This window comes from Macrobrachium nipponense, chromosome 7, assembly GCF_015104395.2.
Source record: "Macrobrachium nipponense isolate FS-2020 chromosome 7, ASM1510439v2, whole genome shotgun sequence".
In the NCBI taxonomy this organism is placed as follows: Eukaryota; Metazoa; Arthropoda; class Malacostraca; order Decapoda; family Palaemonidae; genus Macrobrachium; species Macrobrachium nipponense.
Window position 1 is genome coordinate 98776143 of NC_061109.1, and position 10469 is coordinate 98786611.

Genomic DNA, 10469 nt, shown 5'->3' on the forward strand with positions numbered 1-10469 from the left:
GTAAGATGGCAAGGTTTATATTATGTTTTCTACGTTAAGACTATATAAGATGCCATGGTTTATATTTTGTAAGCATCGTGAAGCAGACACCTAGATGACTTTTTACAAGTGTTGAATTCAGTGAGACATTTTGGAAAAGCTTTATTCAGTAGTTTAACAAGCATACACTCATTGGGTTATGTGAATAACAATTAGATAACGCTTAAAACTTCAGTGCCATAAGTATCCATTATAAATGGTTAAAAGCATTAAGTTATTTATGTTACCATTTCATTGCTAATATTATATGACCATAATTACTATCAGAGCTCATAATAATGACAGACATAGGTCGAATTAAAAACTGAACAGAGCTTCAAACATTTTTTCAAACATTCGCCACCGACCAACATTTATAATTAATTTATTTGACTTTCGATATTCTATTCACCGTTTTTCTCCAAAATTTTCTTGAACTGTGATAAAGAATCCTGTAACGGGTGAACGTTTTAAAAAGCCTTTGGCTGGATAAAGAATATTGCAATAAATGTACGAAATACACAAATGTTACTTAAGCAGAAAGACAAACTACGATATATATATATATATCACACATATTCACAGGTGAAAAATAATAGACAGGGTGTAGGTCCTGACCGGTTTTGGCTTTATTTTCAAGCCATTGACAAAGGACTGATACATAGTATTAGAAGTCACAAGTATATATATACTACAGAGACAGTACTGACGAACGAACATACACACAACCGTTTGAGACTGCAGATCCACCCACAGGCAGGTGTCAAGGTAGGATTGGCTTTCAAAAATCATTTGGCTAAAATTTACAATAAATTCCCTAAGGGATACTACCGATTAGGGTACCCACCTTGTAGACAACAAGTCCACACCTGGCAGGTGTCAGGGAGGCGGGGTTGGACATCTCATTACCACTACTGCCCCCTTACTGTGTTTACGAATATAATAATCCTAGTTCCATACACCTTTACTGCCTACCTTAAAATTTAAACAGTTTACAAACTTCTTTTGATATTAAAGGATCAAGTTTATACATTCCTTGACTGATGTTCATATTATTTCTCCGTATGAGGACATCCAAAAAGGGTAGGCATCCATCTTTTTCCATTTCCATAGTAAATTTAATTGATGGTACCAATTGATTTAACTTGGCAAAAAAGTTATTTACATCTTCATTCCCTGGCCATACACAAATTATGTCGTCAACATACCTAAACCAAGGTACATTGCGTGGAATTATATTGTTTAAAATTGTCTTTTCAAAAAATTCCATATATAAGTTACTTAGCGCTGGGGACAGAGGGTTTCCCATTGCCATACCAAAATTTTGAGAGTAAAATTTTCCATTGAATTCAAATTTAGTCTTTTACACATAATTTGATCATTTCAATTAAGGTGCTTTTAGAAGATGGAATATCTAGCTGTTTGTTTTCCAATAATTCCGATAGAAACTCCAATAGATCATCAATAGGTACCTTTGTGAATAGTGATACTACATCAAAGCTCACAAGTTTCGATTTACTATTAACTTGTACACTATTTAGTTTATTTATTAAGTCCACATTATTGTTAATATTGGCATTAGAGATGTTATCTACCAATGGGTTAAGGATATCCACTAAATACTTCGCTAATTTATAAGATGTGGAACCCACTGAGGTGATAATTGGTCTGGCAGGAAAGTTTGTTTTAAGGATTTTTATCGTACCATACATATACGGTAGCGATGGAGAGGTCACACACAACTTTATAAGGCTTTCGTTACCTTTAAACAGATTTTTCACTTTTTTATTGAAACCACTATTCACACTGTCTATCGGGTTCTTATTTAATTCTTTATAAGTACTATGATCACCCAAAAGACTTTCCATTTTTTCTATATATTAATTTTTGTTTAAAATTACTAGGGTGTATATTTTTATCTTTTTTCAGTTCATTGATGGCATCCATAAATCTTTTGGGTACGTTTGTGGTGTCTGACTTTTTCATACTTCCATAAAAATCACTCCCTTAATTATGTTCACCTCTTCACTAGTTAAATCACTATATTTTTCCAAGTTGCATAATCCTTTATACTTCCAGTTGATACAGCAAAATTTAAACCATAGCCTAAAGCACTATAACTGGTTCACTTAAGGTAGATTCTTGGGTGATCCCTATGCCTACGAGACGTTAGTTTGGCGGCCGCTGATTGGCTGGGAGCTGCCTACCTCCCGGTACCAGCCAATCAGCGGCCACCAAACAAACGTCTCGTAAGAATAAGGCTCATCCGAGAATCTACCTTAAGTGAATCAGTTATAGTTACATCACTTTCCAGATGTTTGCTTGATAAATTGAAGACACATTCATGATTGGCGTTGGTAGTCCAGGGGCTTCTTTCGATTAGGAGTTTCATTTTTTTGTCGTGTTTACGTTTAATCTTCTGATACACTTTCTTCCTCATATTCATATAACAATATTCCCGTAGAGAATCTCTCCAATCCGATGGTATTGAGACTTCAAAATGACGTCTTTTTCTCGATAGATCTTCAAAGTTCTTTTCAGTTTCCAATGTCTTAATACTGATATGTTTTTTCCAAAATGGTTCGTTGTATTTCACCAAACGGTTGGTCTTCTAATTTTGACAAGGACTTAGTTATCATTGATATTGGTATCACTTGTTCATCACGACATTCACGTAGAAAGCGCAAGTGTTAATTGTTTGTATGAGCTTGAGTGAGGGCGTCTGCAAAGTCAGTGACTACATATTCCAAGATGGGGAAAAGAACACAGAAAGATCGGAAGGAACTCGTGGTATCCATTGATGATTTATGTGTGATAAACGAATCACGTGCTAAAGTGATTATAATCATATATATATATATATATATATATAATATATATATATATATATATGACCTCGTTAGAGGAAAAATCTCTAATGAGGTCAAATAACACTCGTTTAATCCAATAAAAAAAACATCTAACTGGTAATGTGGCCTACCTTTTGATGATGAATGTCATCTCTGAAGTTAGCTGAAAATCAAAGTTTCAAACTAGGCTAATATAAACTCTTGCTGTTACAAAAATATACTTTTTACTTCCCAAAATTAGCTAACACGAAAATGGAATAAAATGAATTAAGCATGATCCAAAAAGAAACGTTAAACTATCATATTCATCTCAAAATCATATTTAAGTAAGTACTCCCTTTTCCCGTAATCATCCAAACATTCAAAGTTTATCAAAGTAAAAATTAGTCTAGAGAAAACCCATATGGTGACTTCGAATCCATCTGAAATAAAGAGACCATGATATCGCACCATATAGCATTAAAGTTCATCAATAAAAAATGTGTGCTGCACCTCACTTCCCTTTCTCTAGAACTCAAGTAATTGTCACTTTTTCGAAGTTTCTCACTTTACGTTACCTTGTGTGACGGACCTGCAACGCCTTCTGTGGCGTGTTCCACACTCTATCAATCAAGTTCAGTGAGTCCCCCTTTGATTCTCATACAATAGATATATGTAATTTTCTTTGCATTACGAACACACACTCACCAATTGACGCACAGATGTATGCACGGTACATACGAAACTCATGATCTTTGGAATGCGTCACTGACCCCAATTATGCGCCGGTAAGCTTTCTGTTTGTTTTTTTTCATTTCAGCATCTTCGAGGAATCCAGCATTTTGCATCTGTCTCTAACCGGCAAGAGCTCAGGTTATCAAACCCACTATTTAATAGTATATGTTGCTACTAGTGCCTTTAATATGGCTCAGCCACCTGTCTTTTGTGCACCCATCACACACTACATTGGCTACTGTTGAATAATTGTAGATCCCGGCTGAGCGCGTGAACCATCTAGAAACGACTCTGCATGAGCCATTATTAAGCATCTGCGACCCCTGTAGGTGTATCCTAATGCCCTCGTTGCTGAAATGTAGATTCGACGTCTTCCGATGAAGGAATCGTAACTGCCACCTTGTTGCCGACTTGAAGTATCCTGTGACTCCCATGCTAGTGTGCATTACTCCCGCCTCGTAGAAGTACTATAGACTCTTGGTTTGTCCCAGAATGTATCCTGAAACAATCCATCGACGACATCTCGTCCATTCAAAGGCGACCCGTAACATCGTCGTCCGTGTGAAGATCCGACCTCTGGCGTTGTAGATCCTAAGTTGTTTTCGTTTTCACCCTCGTGTGAAGTTGGGAATTCTCTAAAGTCATCGTGTGTCCGTGTTTCGTCATTAATAGGTTCTAACTGACTTTTTGACAAGTCTACATGATCTTAGAACAAATAAAGTCTTGCTTTAACTCACGAATTTGTCATGAACTAATATATCCAATCTCATAGTCAATTATTAAGGACTAAAATTCTTCACTAAAATAAAATATGATCTTTATCTACTGGGAGAATTATTATCACTAACTGACCACTCATTATTAATCCCGTATCTGACAAATATACTATCAAAAACCCCATAAGGTCTATACAGCAAAACCCTTGTAATGTTTATACAGCTAACCTCCATCAAACATAATGTTGAATATCCTTTCTATCTTACGTATCCCAAGATAAATACTGCCTCCTTTCTGTAATAGAAATCTTATTTAAAGTTACGATAAAAAAATGCTTAATCTCGATTACAAGTTTCCCTTGTGGGAAAAAAAATAATAATGATGATTCAACTTTTCCCATTACAAAATGTATAAGGAGAAAAAAAAATAATTCAGCGCTTTTCCATTACAAAACGTAGTATGAATCGTCACGCAAATCGCTGCCGCAGCATATCAGTATCGATCATCATTGACATTCCTGAAAACGGTGTAAACCTCTGAGTAATCAACTCCAAAAGAAAATATCAACAATCGGTCTCATCACAGCATTGTCAGCACTAAGCCACCTGTGTATACAATATGTGCTCAGTTCGCATTATGGACTTGTCCAGTCAGACTCGTAAACTCAGAAATCATATTTCCTTCAAATGGTCCAAAAATCCACCATTAAATCCTCGCTGGGAATCCACAATAAATCCTCACTAAATCTTTACTGATACTTTAGAACCACATTCCTCAAAAATTATGCTCAGGACAACCTCGTTGTCACTTCAAGGGTACCCAAAAAATTGTCCTCGAAACCATCTATTAAAAAAAAAACACCAATTATAAAATATCCCCCACAGGCTAAATCCTAAGCCATTTGACCACCGATGTATCTCAAAGTAACCCATTTATGATACTGCCACATGTATATAAAACGCCAATAATCACCTAGTCGGGAATTAAACCACAGAAAACCATAATTCAAGAATTATGCATAATAATTATATACTGCCAAATATAACTACTGGTGAGTCTAATCTCATAAAATACAACACCTTTATAGGGCCCCATAAAACCACAATGCACTAGTGCCACCCTCAGAGAGCCATAACATCAAAAAGAACCACGATCACCACCAAAAATCATAGCCACAAAAAAAAAAAAAAAAAAAAAAAAAATCGCCACCAAAATAACCACAAAAAATCAGCTCCAATAAATCAATACAACCAGGAATCACCAAATCACCACCAGGTATCATCATCACCACGAACCTCTTATAATATTTCTCAACTTAACAGTAATTTCCTATATTTTTCACCCTTTCGTCATCCATTTGCAAAATCTGAAAAAAATGCAACTGCGCAATGTTATCTTATTAGGAACTACTACCAACCTTTTTCAGTTTAGATATGAGTTAATTTTGACCGACCTGTCTTTTCATCTAAGACTACAAATCTGTTTCCTGTCTTTTCCTCAATAACGCTAAAGGACCCTCAAATTTTGGGCCTAATTTGTAATTTATTTCATTTCTCACATTGATTTTTAAAAATACATCGTCTCCAACAGCAATTTTAACATCTAATGATTTCTCGTTGCTTCTTTCCACCATTTTTCGGGTCGTAGCCTCAAGATTACGGCTGAGACAAGCATGTCTTTCCTTTGCTGTGGAAATTAATGCTTCGATTGTATCTTCATGATGAGGTATAGTTAACAGATCAAATGTGCCTCGTGCTTGGCAACCAAACAATGCTTCGAATGGAGACATTTTAATGGAATCCCTGACCATAGTGCTGATGTTATGTATAACAGCATCTATATATCTGTCCCAGTTTCTATCATTTCCTCCTACAGTCTTCCTGATAGCTTCGAGCACTTCCCTGTTTGCTCGTTCACATAACCCATTAGCTTCAGGTCTGTATGAAATAATTGTTACTTTCTGTATCTCCATGACTTCTGCCAAACATTCTAAAGTTTTGTTCACAAATTCTCTGCCATTGTCAGTCAGTAAAACCTCGAGTGAACCATATCTGCAAATGATACCATTGAAAAATTCTATAGCTACTTCTTCGGCTGTTTTATGCTTAAGTGGAAAAATTTCTGCTATCCTCGTTAGTTCATCTATAATTACCAAACAGGTACTTATTCGCATACCTAGATTCACAAAAATTTCCTAGGGTCATATCTGATACCAAGGTCTACTTGGTATCAGATATGACCCTAATTTGCAGGAAGTTATCTTTGCGGATTTGCAAGCTTTGCACACTGTACAGTTTTTCACAAAATTTTCCACATCTTTCCTCATATTTTTCCAAATATAGTTAGCACGCACCTCATTATAGGTTTTTTTCTATTCCCAAGTGTGGACTACCAAAACCTGCAAAATCCAAAGCCACTGGAATTAGGACTTTCAGAATTACGATCTGTGTCGTGTCTCCTTTACTTTCATTAGTCCTTAATTTATATTTAATTTTCCTGACCGACAGATTACCTTCTAATTCTAAACCTGAAAACAGTAACTTATAATCTTTCCTGACTGATTCCCCTCTGAGAAACGCTTTTGTGTCTGCCAAAATTTCATCCTCATCCTGCGTTTGCTCTATGAGACTTATATCCCATTGCATAGAATCACTAGTAACTAGCACAACTTGAAATCCTTCCGTATCATAAAAATTTCTACTAAGAGCATCCACGACTACATTTAATCTGCCTTTTATATATTTGAGCTTTGCATCGAAGTCCCTGATAGTTAAGAACCACCGAGCTCTTTTGGGTGATAAATTGGGTTTATTAAAAAGATCAAATAATGGTTTGTATTCTGTAAGGACTTCTACTTTATTCCCCATCAGTAGCATTTTAAAATGAACCAAACTTGATACTATTGCAAAGGCTTCTTTATCTATGGTGGCCATTAATCTTTCATTGCTGCCCTTTGTCCTAAATTTCTTACTATTAAAAGCAATGGGATTGAACCTCCCATTAAATTTTTGCCTAAGGCAAGCACCTATACCCTCCTGACTGGCATCAGTCACTAATGTGAATGGTTTGCTGAAATCTGGAAATTTCAGAACTAGTTGATTCATTAATGCATCCTTAAGTTTTTTAAAACTTACTTCTTGCGGTTCTCCCCAATGAAATTGAATGTCTTCCCGCAGTATATCTGTTAGAGGAACTGCAATGGTAGAAAATCCTTTCACAAACCTACGAAAAAAATCCTGCCATCCCAAGGAATGGCTTAATTTCTTTCTTTGATTTCGGGGTACGAAAATCTGCTATTGCTTTGACTTTATCGTCGTTTACTCTAACCCATTCCTTAGATATGACATAACCTAAATATGTGATTTGTTTCTTCAAAAAGGAACACTTAGCTAGCTTAATTTTCAATCCTGCTAACCTAAGTCTCCTAAGTACTTCCTTAAGCACTTCTAGGTGTTGCACGATCTAGTCTGTTGCAATTAATATATCATCCATGTACACAAAAACATTTTTACCCAATAACCCGTGCAAAACTGTGCTAACCTCGTAAAGGTTATCGGACTACCCGATAAACCAAAAGGCATCTGCGTAAATTCATAGTGTCCCTTGGGCACTGAAAAGGCAGTATATTCCTTACTATTTTCACTAAGAGGGACCTGCAAAAAACCCTGCGCTAGATCAGTTGAGCTATAAATATTATGTCCCCCAATTTCTACAAAAAGATCTGGTATGCATGCGTCTGGGTAACGGTCAGGAATTGTCTTTTCATTCGAATGTCTAAAATTGATGCATACTCGGACAGAGCCGTCCTTCTTAGGCACTGCTAACAGAGGAAAGTTGTATGGAGATGCACTAGGTCTAATGATTCCTTCCTCCTCCCATTTACTGACCTCTTTTTCTACCTGTTCTCTGATTTTGAAAGGTATGTGCTATGCAGGAATAAAAATGGGTTTTGCACCTTCCTCTAAGTTTACCTTATGTTCTAACACATTAGTCAATCCAGTTTATCCCCTCGTAAAGCTACCGTGTCCCCAAATTCTGCCAATAGCTCGCTTACTGCTTCTATATGCTCTTTATATTTTGCATTAGCTAAATATTCTCTAAATATTTTCTTTCTTGATTGCATTTCTTCCTTTGAAAACTCAGTTTTCCTCTCGACTATAGCCACTGAACCACTGTCATTACTCCAATCTTGGAGGTCTACCACATATGTATTCTTCTGGTATTTCTTAACTGTATCATTACAGTTCAGTAATTCTACCCATGTAACACCGGTGTTTGATACACTGTTCACTGATGCAGTGCTAATAACCCCTCTTACTTTCTCGCTACCCTCAATTACGCATAGTTCCGTGGGCTTTTTCACTTCCCTCAGTTTGACTTTTACCATAGTCTTTGAACCTGGCATTAAAATAACATCCTCTGATAAAACACATTTATAGTTCTGGTTTGTACCTCTCTGTTTCACGATCCCATAAATATCACCGCCCGTGGTTCTCATTGCATCTACCAAGACCCCATTGTTAGTATCAGTAATAATATCAGTATTAGTATCAGCATCACCACCCATAACGCCATTGTTAAACCCACCAAAATTGTTACCACCGTGGCCCTCAATATCCCGTTTATCATTACCGACATCACCGCTGTTATTCCCCTTATCATCAGTGTGGGTTTTGGTATCACCCCTCTTCATATCCCTGGTATCATTACCATTAGCACCTCCAAAAGCGCCCCCATTTTCAGTATTCCCCATATCCTCAGTTTCACTTGTGTCCTCATAAGGGATGAAAACACCAGGTATTCCAACTGTTATACCACTAACACCTGTATGGACCGATATCTTGTGTCTTGTACATGCAGGATGGCCCAGCAAAAGTCTGTCGCCCAACGCAACCCCTTTATAACCAGAAATGGTTCTATTACCACTCTATCACCCAAAGTAAATCGTATTCTAACAAAACCCAGGGTGTTTAATCTATGGGCTTGCACATCACACACTGTCTCCACTAAGGGTTTCAAAGGGTAATGTGGAAAACATGGATTGATACAGATTATGGTCCATTAAATTCACAGACGTGCCGGTGTCTATGAAAATTGGGATATCCACATCCTCCATTGTTCCATATACTATCGGCCTGGGCTCTGGGGCGTCCCCCTCGAGACCACAATGGCACATACAAATCATCTGTACCCCTTTTTGTTGATCGGCTTTCCAAAAATTTTGCTGATCCCTGTGCCCTTTTAAGTGACCAGCCTGGGAAGTTCTTGTATTATAACTCCCAAATTTCTGAGGTGTAGGTCTCGCATCTCTCCGTATCTGAGATGGACAAGCCTGCCAACAGTGATCCTCACTTTTACACATTCCACAATATTTGACTCTACATACTTTCTTTGTGTGCCCTGGCTTATTACAATTGTAGCAACGCAACTGCTGTTGCCTTTGTTTGATCGATTCTCTCTTATATCCCAGTTTTGCAAACAAACGGGGAGAAGGAAAATTTAAGTCTCTTTGCATCGTATTTCTTGGACCGGTCCCATTAAAAAAATGTACTATCCACCATGGGACATTTGGACATATGTTTCTGAATTTGGGCATAAATTAATTCCTTGTCTGATGTAGGTTCAATCTTTTCATCAAAACTGTCTACGATTGCATCTGGGACATTGTGTAGAAGCAATGCGAAATGCATCAATTTATGTAAATTGTCGAGTGAGACATTATTCCCATTTACCCATTTGGAATTTTTTAATTTCTGTATCCATTCTCCCGCTGACTCAAAATGTTTTGAGCTATGCTCAGTAAGGCTTGTAGTGCCTTTTCTAATTTTGTACAACCCTATTAAATCGCTTACCATATCACCGTGTTCTTTTGAGCCATAAGCCGCTCTTAAAAATGCTTGTAATTCGGTCCATGACCGACATTTTGTGTACTGAAAACTACGGCATCTAAATGACAAATCCACTTTATTGAAATCTAACAAGGATTTTGCCTCTGTAAACACCTCTGTATCATCCTTAATTCCCTTGGCATTTAAATAGTTATTCACCCCCTCAATAAAAATTTGCATTGGTTGTGAAAGAACGCATCAACAATGCCTCGAAAAGGGCTAACTCCTGCATTTTTGTTTGTTATTTTGTGCACCAATGTCTGGCTTGTACTATCATCGGCCA

The 10469-nt window shown here is 37.0% G+C and overlaps 1 protein-coding gene across 4 annotated transcripts in view; it reads left to right on the forward strand.

Moving 5' to 3' along the window:
- Positions 1–10469, forward strand: part of LOC135217787 (parapinopsin-like) — a 472093-nt gene that overhangs the window by 374642 nt on the left and 86982 nt on the right. The window lies entirely within an intron of this gene.